The sequence below is a fragment of the Saccostrea echinata genome, unplaced genomic scaffold (genome assembly GCF_033153115.1).
Source record: "Saccostrea echinata isolate AGI-Se365-2 ecotype Australia unplaced genomic scaffold, CSIRO_AGI_Sech_v1 ptg000045l, whole genome shotgun sequence".
Lineage (NCBI taxonomy): Eukaryota > Metazoa > Mollusca > Bivalvia > Ostreida > Ostreidae > Saccostrea > Saccostrea echinata.
This window is the reverse complement of record NW_026889794.1, coordinates 2,030,838-2,046,150: the sequence shown is the minus strand read 5'-3', so window position 1 is coordinate 2,046,150 and position 15,313 is coordinate 2,030,838. Positions and strand designations below refer to the sequence as shown.

Here is a 15,313-nt window from a genome sequence, read left to right as displayed (position 1 = left end):
TGAATTTGATGATTCTACAATTCAAGCACAATGGCCAAAAGAAACAGATGTAAGTACTAGATTCAAAAAGAATTTGATGAAAAATACCTGAAATATTAGTATTACGATTACGAATATAATAATAAAGAGAGCAGTAAATCAACTTTGATGCCTTATCGGAATAATGATTGCAATTATCCATCTATGACCTTTATAATAGGTAAGACTTGTTATTGATATCATTATTAGACTAACACAATAAAAACGTGAGAAAAAGTAAATCCAAAATGTATTACAATATTCATAGGATGATAGTGGAAACCAGGATGAAACAGATGAAGAGGGTATGTCTAAGTTTGTGATAATCTAACTGATATGAAAGTGGTTGAAAAGAGATAATGTACACCTACCTTGCAAATAATGCATATTTTAGAAGCAAAAAAAACGTTTTATTGCCTAATGAAATTATAATTGACATCCTTTGAGAAAACCAGGATGGAGAAAGTTGAAAATGGGAATTGTATTACTAAATATTTTATTTTAAGGCTCCTATTCTAATATTTGTTAATAATGTTTCTGTAGAACCTGTAAGATTAAACATATAAAATATCAGCGCATTTCATCAAATATGGGACAATTTTTAAATGTGTCGTCAATTATCCAATTTACTATTATGCCCAGCAAGATTAAGTACTCGTAATATTCAATTATTAATTTCCTTTTTGTGTGTAAAATGAAGGCATATTAATGTTTTACAGAAAAAAATTAAATGGATAAATTCAAAATATCAATTTAAACAAAATTTATTGTCTAAATTAACGTACATGTAGAATAAAAACAGCTAACAATCCTTTGGTTTCATGCAACCTTGATTTCATAAATTCGTAATGCTGTAAAGTTTGATGTATGATATTTACCTGTTCATGTAGATTCTACTTTTTTGTGATTCTCAAACAATTATCTTTCTTTAAAGCTGTTGGGATTTGAGCAAATAATATTTTATATCTTTTCCAATATAAAATGATAATTTATATGAAATAACAAATGAAATTCGGCATTAAAAAAAATGAAATAATTCAATAAAATGAAATGTATTGAAACTTAATTCTATTCATAAAGGGGAAAAATACACAAAAATTATACCTTTTCCCTATATTTCCTACGTATTTCTAACGCAGCACCTTCTTTTACAGCTTTCAGTTTTTCTGAGGGAGGAAGAACAAACATGCTCCTTGTTCCTAGATCAGAAGGATTTACTCCTTACTGCATCCCAATCATTCCAGGTATATCTTCAAACACAAAGTATAATATATTTGATGCCACACGAAAAAAAATGGAATCGGCAAAGAACGAATTCTTTTCAAAGGGTACCCTGTCTGCTATTTCAAGAGTTTATCATGTATTGAGGACCCAGTGCATGGGACAATACATGCAATGAAAAGCAAATCACAAAAATCCTTAAACAGTTTCCTGTAGTAGAATGTTTTATATCTCTGACCATGAAATTGGAAAAACTTATTTTTGTATCCCTTTAATTAATTAAATTTATTCAAGTCCATTTCACCATAATGATGGCATTTGGGTTGAAATTGTGATGATGCTTTGATGCTATTTTTTTTTTAGAATTAAAGATCTTTTCAGTTAAATCAAGTTTTGTTACTGATGATTTAGGAGGAGGATAATATGTAAACGCTTTTTCTTCCACAAAGAGAAATTATCTATCAAAGTTTAATCAAATTTATTTAAAATATAATAGCTGTATATTGAGCAATTAGAGCAAATGCTCATTTCAAAGAAAACGTTAGCATACAATTTTGTTTCATGTACACGTGTACTTTTTTTAGAGGACAGAAGGACACATATGCTGGCGATAGGGTATAGAACTCCTCATATCAAAAAACAAGTAACCACTTTTTTCAAGACTTCGGATTCCATGATCATGGGATTTTCACCACAGACTACGGAAGAATTGTCTTTTAAATATGGACCATTCAATGGTAAAATGTGTTTAATTTCCAGATTTCACCAGATTTCTGGAAATGGGGCTACAGAGAGTGTTTGGGAGAACATTTTTTGTATAAATGGGCACCATTTTGATGAGTTCTGGTGCATTCTGAGTCATTTTTCAAATATTAATTTTGTTAACTGATTTATGAGATTTATCACTTCTTAATTTCTTCATCATTTACACATGAAAGAAATCTAGCAGCATTGCTTTAAACGTAATAGGTTAAGATAACGAAGAGAGATCAATCTAACAAATACAGTGATAAATAATAATTTATTTTGTTTCAAATATTCATTTAAATGGATTGTGATCGCACCCAACACCCCCCCCCCCTCTTTTTTTAAGGCCGTGAATATAAAAATACATGTACAAAACGATTTGCTATCTTTGAAACAAAATTTGCTCTGACATAATAACTCATGAGACACTTACATAAAAAGATTACCAAATACATCAAAATTGCCTTTTGTGTGTCAGAATTTATTATTTCAATAGTACATCTGTTTAATCCTGAGTAGGAAGAAACAGCTTGTTTTATCACATATACTAGTAGTTTTTCACTCCTTTATGTTTTATATATATATATAGATGCTGAAATACAAAGTGGAACGGTGATTGGCTTCCTTGATATTCAAGTACAATTGCAGACCAAATGTCAAAACCTCAATTTGGTATATTTCTACAAGTGTCGTACCATTTATTTTCTGCAAAAGAGGAATTGGCAAAGACGACATACAATATATTGTACGTACATATCTTCCCAGTTTTTTTCAAAACAAATTGCACTTCTATTATCTTAATTTAAATGCTTTTTAGTATAATAATTATGTAGCATAAGGTATTATTTTCATTGTATTAATTGCATCGATCACATGGGTGTAAAAGGATATATTAGTTGTATCCTTCCTCAAAAATGTCAACGACTTGATAATATCATTGACTACATGGGATAAGGGAATTTGCACAAATTTGATTGTCCATCCAAAGATATTTTTTAATCTGCTTAAATAGTTAGTAGTTAAATACTTTTAATCAAAACATGTTAAAGGAAATGGTATTTGTAACATACTGCAATATAATCTCAATGTTCCACATGTTTGATGTGAATATGTTGAGAAAAAAAAACTTCACTTAAAACCAATTTAGAACATGTTTTGTATGCTTCATTTCAGTCCTAAAGCAATGGACAGAAGAAATTTTGTTTGTTCAAGTCCAAATTCCTGACAAGAAAACAACAGATTTCCAAATACAAGGACAGCAGCATGATTATTGCTTTTTGCCACCTCTAACCTGTAATGGTAAAGATTAAAATTAAAATAATGTTCCTACTATTAAAACATGACACAGTTTCAAGTAAAACTAGTAGACTGATTGTTCACAGAACAATTAGAGGTTTTTTCACCTCTCTTAAGGTTTTAACATATATTTTTTGTATACAGTAATATATGGTTTGTTTTTTAGCATACATATTTTATGAAAAAGAATGCTTATTCATGTTTGAGTAGTTCTGAACAAGCATTTTAATGAATGAGGTGCTATGAAATGATCATACGATAAAACTACTACCCATAACACCAAACTACTTTGCTTCGTGTATTTTCTTAATATACATGCGTGTATTTAATTATGACCTGTTACATGTAACTGGCATTGTTTGATGAAACCAAGGATAGCAACAGTCTCGTTTAAAGTCAACATTTCACAAATTCTATGGTTGGCCTTGTTAGCAAATACAATCTATCGTTAATTTAAATGTTGACTGACTTTATATATAAAGATATTCACTGACGATTTGTTGAAAAGCTAATATTACATCGTCTTTTACAATATATGATGAAATATGGGGATAACGAACATTAATGAAGTTCAAAAGTACATTGAAAGAACATAATCCGGAACAGAGCAAACACAGACCTCTAAATCATCAGAAATGGGATCAGGTGCCACACAGGTGATACACAGTTGTAATTATACTTCTTGTATGTACGTTATTTAGCTATTCGCTATTCAGTTTCTTCGGGTCACGGATATTTGCATACTTTCCTTCTACATGATTCAATTATTAATAGGAGTTATGTATGCATGCAGATCAAGTGGCATATTTTCACAGATGTGATGTATATCTTGATATATTTTCAGGGTTAGTTTGCCATACATTCACGAAATCCAGAATAGAAACTGGCATTATTTGTTGCATCAATAGCCAGGGCCGTAGACAGAAATTGAAATTCAGAGAAAGGTCTATCCTAGAGGGAAATCTTTTGATGACATATAAGCACTTTGGTGTTTCCCTAGTACCTGCAAAGAATGCCAATGATACACAGTTAAACCAGGAATTTGAATTCAAAACTTTTGCTTTATCAAAAAATTTATCCGTTTCTGTCTGGAAAAATAGGAGCTTCAAACGCACTTTATGTCTAGAAAAGTACACAAGCTTGCCACATATCTTCGGCGGAAATAGCCCTCATCTGACTGAGTTCGATTCCCACAGTACTACTTTTCTTCTGGAGGCACAAGTTTTGAGGTTCACATTGAAAAATACTATCAGGTCCCCCAGAAGAAAACAGAGAGAAAAAGAAAGAAGAGGCCATGACATTAAAGAAAGAAATGACAAAATTAAAGGTCAGACAAAAAAAGCTACACCCTGTAAAAGTCACGCACCGATGGGTTATGAGAAGTCCAGAAAAAATTACAGGGAGATATACACTCCAGATGCCACAACATTACTCAGTAAACCTGAACAAACATATCAAACATGTGGGAATCATAGCATGTATTCTGCTACAAATAAAAATGACACACCTAAAGAAACTGTCTCGGGTATGTCTAATATTTGTTTAAAAATTGAATATGCAAAAAAAGTACTTAATTTTTTTCTCTCCATTAATTGAATCTAAAAATAATTAAATGGAGCAAGAGACATATTTTTATCCAATCTGTAAGTATTTCCAATTTTGACCGATATGAAGCACTAATAATATAAACATAGTCTTCATACTTCTGACTTTTGTATAATACTTTCAGATGCGTCACTTTTTTATTGCTTCTTCAAAGGGGGGAAAATAAAAGCAGTGGTTTGGCAAACACTATACAGTGCCTTTCTGTTTACATTGCTATTATCACCAGCTACAGGAGTAAGCTAATATAATTTTTGCAAAAAGAAAAGAAGAAAGAAAAAGAAAAAAAAATTGTCACAATAAATATCTTCTGAGAGCTTTCTGTACCATCTGATGTTGCTTTTATGAATATATATATATATATATATATATATTTATCTTTTCTCTGCCGAAAGGTAACCGACAAAAAATGTAGAGGAATACAAGAGTCCGCTAGAAATGTGTCAATGTGCCCTACCACAAAAGGAGACATGATAAAACGAGCAGCCATTAAGAACTGTAAAGATTTTTCCAATTCCTGTGACGAACAGTTAGAATACCAATGTGTGCTCAATGACCGTGGAACAGGCTTTGTTGAAGTCTGTTCGCCAGCGATCAAGATAATCGGCGGTAAGAAAGGGGGAAGTTTTTGTAAAACTACCCTATGTTATATTGGCCAATGAAAAGAGATATTCCAGTTAAGTTATTTTTTATTATAGTTAATAAAAGTTTTTTTTTTTTTTTTTGCAATTTCTTTTTCTTAAGCACTTTTCTTAATTTTTTCCCTCATTATAATTAATTTTGCATTCTTTATAGAATTCTGTGCAGAATTCAACGTCGGTTTAGGAGGAATTCAACCACAAAAACAGAAAAGCTGCTTGGGAACATGTCCATTCGCTTATAATTCTACGGACATGTACAAATGTTAGTTTTTATATGCATTTGAAAGATTGACGTCAGTGTACAGTATGAAGGCATATAATCCCAAACATTGTTAACATTGTTAATAGAAATAATCAATGATTTTTGATGTTTGATAATGTATATCAATATAGTTATTTTAATAGAAATTATCAAATAAAGGAAATTGTCAACAACAAAAAATGAAGCGGAAAAATACACTCACGGCTAAAATACGGATATATATTTAATTGTTGTGGGAAAATTTTAGAAATTTATTTCAAAATTAAGGATTATCTCCCGCATGCTAAGCTCTGATCCTTCGACATATTTAGCTAGAGTCAATGTCCCCTCTTTTTTCAGCTCTTCGAAGTTTTTATATTTAAATATTTCGGATTTCCAACTTTTTGGCATGAGACATAATTTGTTGAAATGCGCATCTGGTGCATCAAAATTGATACCGTTTAAGAATTACATGGTAACTGATGCAATTCATTCTTTGTTAAATAGATTCGTCTGTATGTTACAAGAAGTTAAGACTGGGTGACGACATTGACAATATCAAGAAAGCTCCTAAAAAATCAACCACAAATGTTAACATTACTGAGGATGAAAAGGATTTCTCTCTATCCAGATTCAACGAAACAATACATTTGCAGGAAAATGGTACCATCCTCAAAGAAGCACAACCTTTTCAATCTTTAAGGTATTCATTGCTGGTTTATTGCAAGACTGAAGTAATATATATGAATTAGAATGTCATATTTATGGCTAACGAAATATATGTAATGATTTTTTTTTCGCTGTTAAAAACTAACATGTATTTTTTTTTTTTTTTGGCTATACATTTGTTTCACCACCCGAGCCTCCGTCCTTCCTTTCGCCTCATGGGGGACTTGTTTTTTTGTTTTTTTCTTTTAACTCAGAAGTAGGTCAGTACGACCCATCCAATGACGTTGTTTATGCAAATTCGGATATATTGTTCGAATGATTAAATCTTTTAATATACTGTGAGTGCCAGAATTATTTAACCTTAATTACTATTGTACACATCGCCGGGAGAAAGTGTTTTGCAAACCAATATTAATTCAAGTTTGCTTTACTTAAAATTCTAAAGTCTATTCATTATCAATTTATACCCTACAAGACAAGAGGTGTAAAACCATTATAACTTGATAGATGATGCAACGGGAGAAACTAATACTCAATCTAAAATTATGACACTTTTTAGCTCACCTGAGCTGAAGGCTCAAGTGAGCTTTTCTGATCACTTTTTGTCCGGCGTCTGTCTGTCTGTCTGTCTGTAAACTTTTAACATTTTCGACTTCTTCTCAAGAACCACTGGGCCAATTCAACCAAACTTGCCACAATGTATCCTTGGGTGAAGGGGATTCAAATTTGTCCCAAAATGAAGGCCCACGCCCTCTATCAAGGGGAGATAATAAAGAATTAGTGAAACATTAATAGCATCCCTTAAAAATCTTCTTCTCAAGAACCAGAGGGCCAGGAAAGATGAAACTCATGTGGAAGCATCCTCAGGTAGTGTAGATTCAAGTTTGTTAAAATCATGACCCCCGGGGGTAGGGCGGGGCCACAATGGAGGATCAAAGTTTTACATAGAAATATATAGGAAAAATCTTTAAAAATCTTCTTCTCAAGAACAGCAAAGCCATGATGAGTCATATTTATTTGGAAGCATCCTCAGGTAGTGTAGATTCAAGTTTGTTCAAATCATGACCCCTGGGGGTAGGGCGGGTCCACAATGGAGGATCAAAGTTTTACTTAGAAATATAAAGGAAAAATCTTTAAAAATCGTCTTCTCAAGAACAGCAAAGCCATGATGAGTCATATTTATATGGAAGCATCCTCAGGTAGTGTAGATTCAAGTTTGTTCAAACATGACCCCCGGGGGTAGGGCGGGGCCACAATGGAGGATCAAAGTTTTACTTAGAAATATTAAAGGAAAAACTGTAAGAATCTTCTTCTCAAGAACCGCAAAGCCATGATGAATCATATTTACATGGAAGCATCCTCAGGTAGTGTAGATTAAGGTTTGTTCAAATCATGACCCCTGGGGGTAGGGCGGGGCCACAATGGAGAATCAAAGTTTTACATAGAAATATATAGGAAAAATCTTTAAAAATCTTCTTCTCAGGAACAGCAAAGCCCTGGTTGGTCATATTTATATGGAAGTATCCTCAGGTAGTGTAGATTCAAATTTATTCAAATCATGACCCCCGGGGGTAGGATCGAGGCCACTATGGAGGATCAAAGTCTTAAATAGAAATATATAGTAAAATATCTACTTCTGAAGAATTGCAAAGCTATGATTAGTCATTTTGATATTGAAGCATCCTCAGGTAGTGTAGATTCAAGTTTGTTAAAATGATGACCCCGGGGATAGGGTCGGGCCACAATGGGGGGCGAAAATTTTACATGGGAACATATAGGAAAATATCTTCTTCTCAAAAACTGAAAATCATGTTTAGTCATTTTGATAAGAAAGCATCCTCAAGTAGTGTAAATTCAATTTTGTTCAAATGATGACCCCCAGGGGTAGGGTGGGGCCCAATGGGGGGTCGAAAGTTTTACATAAGAACATATAGATTTACCTTTAGTATTTTTAAATCTTGTTAGTGTTTTCTTGGGGGAAAAATATTTTTCTGCAACAAAAAGTGGTGCAAGTAACTTCATTATGAAATTAATCAAATTGCTTCCTAATCATATTGAAATGACACATAAACCTTGTTAGCTGAAGCAACTTGGGAAGAATGTGTGTCACAGCTATATACAAGTCACAATACTATCATTTTGAAATCATATTTGCCAAGTATTTATTACCTGGCTGTGAGGATTTGGGCCATCAAGAAGTGTCCATAGATAAATCTTAGAGTCTTGCAACCCGAAAGTAGGGTACGAAGACAGTATCGAGACAGTAACATCATTAAACATTAGTAATTAATGCAAGTTCCCAGCAACATGATTAACAAATTAGCTTATTTTGGTTTTTATCGCTGAAAACAACCAATTCAATTTTGAATCTCTTTTTATACAAAGCAATGCTTTGAATTATTTCTATACTTTATATGTTAAGATTAAAGTAATGTTATTTTTTAAAGAAAGGCTTCATTATATTTACTTCCTGAGGATTGATCGCGAGTCAGTTAAGTACAATTCAATATTTTGATTCTTTACAGATCTGAAGGTTGTTCCTATATTGTTATAGCTTTTATAGCCATAACAATTTTAGTCTTTTTCGTCTTTGGATACATTCTTTACTTCAAGCATAAGAATTTCAGAAGAGTACCAGAAGAAATATCAGGTAAACTTTTATTCTATATTTCAGACATTGTTTAAATTAATTGTGAAATTTTTTTGTAATCGTTTATATTACAACTCAGTGACAATTTTTTTTGGAAATGGCAAATAAACATATATTCTTGTGAAATTGATGTGTGAATACCTGTTGTTGTTTTTTTTCAGCTACAACATGTACAATGCTCATACATGTACCAGTAGAAAAGAACTGTGCGGCTAAAACCATGATCGTTAAGATATCAGGACGGTGGAATGGAACAGAAGTTAACTGCTAGTAGTCCAAACAAAATTTGACTCTGACTTATTCAATCATACAAAGATTCGCGAAACATGCAAAACGCATGTATGAAAATTAATGTATAGCGAGGTTGTAACTGATATACAATTTCTATAATGTCCTTAAATCTTACTATATAATCTATTTAAGGACAGATGTTATAAACAAAAAAGTGGATGCTTGGATTGGTATATATTTTAGACACATTTTAGTTGTAAATGTTGTAAATAAGAAATTTCTAATAATAAGAAATTGTAAACTTTCTATGATGTTCGAAATTCTACCTTTCTGTAATTATTCTTAATCTATACAACTTTTTGTCTCATTAAATCCCATTATTGTGAAACTTTGAATGAAAAATTAAAAACTATGCAGTTAATCATCCATTATGCCCCCCGTTATCGAAGATTCGGGGGCATATAGTTTTTGCCCTGTCCGTCCGTCTGTATGCCTTGCTGTCCGCAAAAACTAATCGTGCCCATAACATTTGATTGCTTGGAGCTGACTTTCTTATTTCACATTTGTATTTCTTGTGACAAGAACTTTCTTTGGGTACCGAAATATTTGACCTTGGAGTTTGACCCACTTTTGCAAAATTTTACCAAACTTTAACCTTGGCCATAACCTTTGAACAGATGGTGCAAGGGCTTCCATTTTTCACATGTATATTCCTTGTGGCAAGACCTCCCGTTGGCACCAAAAATTTTGATCTTGACCTTAGAATTTGACCTATTTTTGGAAAACTTTAACCTAGGCCGTAAGTTGTGAATAGCTGTTGCCAGTGCTTTCATATTTCATGTGTGTATTCCTTGTGACAAGATTTTCCCTTGGGTACTAACAACTTTTAGCTCACCTCAACGAAGTTAGGGGAGCTTATGTGCTTATGGACCTCGGTGTCGGCGTTGGCGTCCCAGGTCTACATTAATCAGAGATGCTTCTAGTGTGTTTCATTGTACCAGTCAATGTATCATATACTGCAATTTCAGCTAAGGAATGACCAGATAATGTTTTTGGAGCAGGTTAAAGTTTTTGGTGCAGGTTAAATTTTTTGGTGCAAGTCTCATTTCCAAGTAAATGTAAGCCCTATGTTGACCAAACTTGAATAAATGATCATACATCTAAGGATGCGCAGTACCAGGTTTGCTTCGGATGCTGGATCTGACCTACATTTTCTGGATGAGTAAACAGGTTAAAATTTTTGGTACAGGTCTCATTTCCAAGTAACCATAAGAACTATGTTGACCAAACTTGAATGGATGATACATCTAAGGATGCACACTACCAGGCTTGCTTTGGATGTTGGGTCTGAACTACATTTTCCAGATGAGTGAACAGGTTAAAGTTTTTTGTGCAGGTCTCATTTCCAATTAACTCTAAGACCTATGTTGACCAAACTTGCATGGATGATACATCTAAGGATGAACACTACCAGGTTTGCTTTGGATGTTGGATCTGACCTACATTTTCTGGATGAGTGAACAGGTTACAGTTTTTGAGCAGGTTCATGCCAAAGTAACTATATGCTCTATATTGACCAAACTCGCATGGTTGATACATCTAAGGATGCACAGTAAGTGACTGGCTTCGGATGCTGGATCTTATTTTCAGATGGGTGAACAGGTTAAAGTTTTGGGTGCAGGTTTATTACCAAGAAACTATAAGGCCTATGTAAACCAAATTTACATTGATGATGCATCAAGGATTGAACACTCTCGGACTTACTAGATTTGAGTTAAATTTTCTGGATGAGTGAATAATTTGAAGTATTTGGATAGATCTATTCCCAAGTAACTGCAAGCCCTATCAAATCAAAATTGCATAAACGTTGCATCTTGGGATGTACATTACAAGTTATTAGTTTAATGTGGGACTTTGCCTTACTTAAAGACAAAATTCGTTGAGGTGAGCTCTGATTACCTATGTTTGACCTTGGAGTTGGCCAACTTTTGGAAAACTAACCTCGGTCATATCTCTTGAACAGTTGTGCTCGGGCTTTCATATTTCATGTGTATATTTCTTGTGATAAGTCCTTCCCCATGGTACCAATAGTTTTGTCATTGGCCTTGGAGTTTGACCTATTTGAAAAACTTTAACCTTGGCATAACCTTTGACTGGTTGTTGCTGGGGCTTTCTTCTTTCACGTGTGTGTTCATTATGGCAAGACCTTTCTTTGGGTACCAACATGTTTGATCTCTTGAACTTGGAGTTTGATTTGCATTTGACAAACTTTAATCCTCGCCACAGGCATCAGTGTTTCACAAACACATCTTGTTTTACTTGTATAAACTTGACAAGTTATTATTTTCAAGATTTTCTTTTTATAAAAGTTTGTATTATCTGTCCTTAATAGTACTCTATTTCTTGTTTTCATGTACATTGGTATCTAAACGGATTTTTTTATGTTGAAGTCATTGCTCTTAAAGGTGTAGACATTGTTTATGCAATTTGTATTAGTTGGCTCCCAATATATGTAACAACGTCATATTCGAGGATGATTTTGATATATTTCAATGTAAGTACTATGTGTTTAGTGGTCAGTATTTAAAGCGATAACTATGCTAAATTTAACCTTCAGTGTGATATTTGATTTTATGCACCATGATACCAAGCAGTTCAAAAGAGATGGTATAAGGAGAGAAGATTGATTCAGAAATATCTGAACATAATGCAAGATTAAATTAATTAAACATTTAAATTTATAAAATACTGGCCACAAGCTACTATACCACCATGTCATCTGAGTACCATAAAGGTCGACAAGTTGTGCTATTGTCTAAGAAACCTGGGCTGAGGTACAAATTGGCTTTGCACGCCCCGATAACTTCACGTGTTGTTCTTCTGAATAAATTATGTAAATTATTTAACTGCACAGCTTGTTTTCCTTTAAGGTACGTATAATGGAAATATTATGAGTGACTGTAAAATATCCACAATAACAAAGGAAGACTTCTTTATTATATTTTAATCCAAAAAATAATTGCTTCAGAGTTCATTTATTTTCCATTCATTTTTTGAAATATGTGATTGTAATAGTGTGTAATATAATGCTACGTTATCATGACGTCACAAAGGACAACCATTGTCGTCGTGTTTATGAACCTTACCTTGTGAATGTTGATCTTATTTCATTGGATACACCCCCCCCCCCCCCCACACACACACACACTTAGCAGAGCAAATATGGACCTTTATAAACATCAGAGGTGGGATCAGGTACCATGGAGGAATAAACATCCCCTGCCGAGCGGTCACACTAGCCGTGTGTTCCTTGTCATGATCGGGCAAACGGAAAAATCCTTAAACAATCAGTGTGTAAATAGTGACCTAACAATTTATAAGAAAAATGTCAGTCAGCATTCGACTTTATTGATAGATTCTATTTGTTGACAATGTCATTGTATCGACTATAGAGTTTTCGAAACGCCGACTTAAAACGAGACTGTTGATATCCTTGGTTCATCAACTTGTCTGTCAGTTGATTGCCTCGTTTTAGAAATTGTTCGTGCGCGTATAGATCATGCTCTTGCGTGTTGAATCAACTAGGAGACATAAACCCCATATGCAGGTGATATGGGTATATTGTTACTTACGTAAGGGAAGTTGACAATAGAAAAGTTGAAGTCATCACGTTTATCATAAAGTTTTGTTGTTAGGGCATTAACGTCTTTTTCTAGTAAAATATCCATTTATGAAACTTATGTTTCAGACTCTGTGGTATCTTTTACTTCAAGTTCCCTGGGATATATAGAGTCGACATATGAATGGAAGTAACAATTGCTTATTGATAATATGTCGTCGATATATTTCAATGTCGAGTTGGAGGACACAGCAAGTATTTTCCTCTCAAGTACGCGTTTCTAAATAAATTCTGCTTCAAATGAATACAAAAATATGTCTGCTTATAGCGTATTATACCTATTTGAACATTGTCCAAATTATAATTATTTCTATATTCGTTGCCTAGATCTTATGCATAGTCAGATTCAAGAGTAAGCGACGTTAAAGGTTGTCTAATGGTCCATTCACTTTCTTCTTCAGTTGAAATTTTGAAAGGTTTGATAACCTGGCTTTACGCCGGACTTGAAGTCCTAAATATTTACTACTTATAAGGGAAAAACATGTAGTTAACATAATAAAAAAATCAAAAGTTGCATAAAATACATGTTCCAATGTAAATGAAAGTCAAAAGATGGACAAATGCTAGGAAGAAGAAAGAGAGCCTTTCACGCCACTTCCTCTTCAATCCGACGCTACTGTACGTGCAGCGGAATGGATATGCAAATGCATTATGGAAAGTTAATATTTTTTTTTTTATAAAATAAAAAAAACTAGACCTCCAGCGCAAGTTGGAAGTATATGAAATAAAACATATATATATATATATATATATATATATATATATATATATATATATATATATATATATATATATATATATATATATATATATATATATATATATATATATATAAGATATTTAATAGATTTATGGATGAATTGAAAATAGTTGCGAAGAGAAAATCATAACAACGTCGGTACATTCTTGCCGTGCGACGATAGACGAGACATAACCCAGTGTTTATTTTAATATCTTAAAAATATCGCATATTTCTGATTGAAACTTTTAAGGCAAAGGTCAAAATAAATAGAAGTATTAGTATGATATGAATACTGTTGAACTGTATGTTTGTGACGTTTTTCGGGATTTATCCGGACGACAACTCAAAGGAATCAGTCCTCAGTAAGTGACTATATTCACAACGTTCCTGTGTCACAAAATATTGTGGATCCAGTGTTTAAGTTAGGAACTATAGATCTTTATAGATCTAATGAAAAAACAACAACAGCAGAGTTTTGCTTCAACGAGTATGATAATATCCAATCGCAGCTTACATATCAAGTACAAACTATGTGTTTTTATTCTCTCTCTCTCTCTCTCTCTCTCTCTCTCTCCTTATATACCCTGTCTGACACCTAACGTCATTAGTGCACCCGTTAGGGCATTAGGCTCCATAGTTAGGGCACCTGTTAGGGCATTAGGCTCCAAGTATTAGGGCTGCTGCACCAACGTTAGGTGTCAAGATACCTAATACATTTAGAACATCTGTTAGGCACCATAATTAGGGCGCTAATTGGGCTCCAAGATTAGGGCACTAATCAGGCTCCATGGTTAAGGCCCTTCATACAAACAAAAATTCTATTCCTTCCTCATTCACAACAATGACATATTTGCACGTATAAAACAAAAACATTACATGTTAAGATAACTATTAAAGAGAAAACTGTTTAAAAAGTAGAAAATCGCCAGGAAAAGATAATTTGATAAATGAGTACTTCAATCATATTAGAGATGATCTAAGCTCACTTTTAAGAAGAATATTTAATGTAATTTTTGATACTGGTAATATTCCTCACTCATGGTGTGAAGGTGTAATTGTACCTATTTTTAAAAACAATGATCCAGATGAAACAGATAACCATATATAGGGCCATAATCCTTATGAGTTGCATGCTAAACATATTTACAACTATACCTAATAATTCTAATGAAATGGTCCGAAAGTAATTTTGTTTTAGTTGATGGACAGTTTGGATTCAAACCAGGGGTTGGTACAATAGACGCTTTTTTTGCACTGCAAAGTATAATTGATAAACATCTTTCAAATGGGAAAAAAATTGTGGACTATCGTAAGGTCATTCGATAGCACTAATAGAAATTATCTTTTCAAAAAGCTTATAACGTTAGGGATCAAGGAGAAAATGTTAAAAAGTATGTAGTCTTTGTATAAGAATGTTAGGAACTGTGTGAAATACAAAAACAATTTTGGTGATTTTTCTGTGAAGAGCAAAGAGTTCTTCAGGGAGAAGGATTGTCTCCTCTACTTTTTCTTTATATCTTAATGATTTTGAACATTCCTTTATCATGTCATATTGTCAAGATATTAAACTCCAGGA

General features: G+C 33.1%; 1 long non-coding RNA gene across 1 annotated transcript; it reads left to right on the top strand.

The window, feature by feature from the left end:
- The first annotated feature begins 5,052 nt into the window (after positions 1–5,052).
- On the top strand, positions 5,053–5,778 carry LOC133201855 (uncharacterized). The gene is made up of 3 exons (XR_009723161.1): positions 5,053–5,121; positions 5,280–5,493; positions 5,680–5,778. It is a non-coding gene; the product is annotated as an uncharacterized LOC133201855 (long non-coding RNA).
- The last annotated feature ends 9,535 nt before the right edge of the window (positions 5,779–15,313 follow it).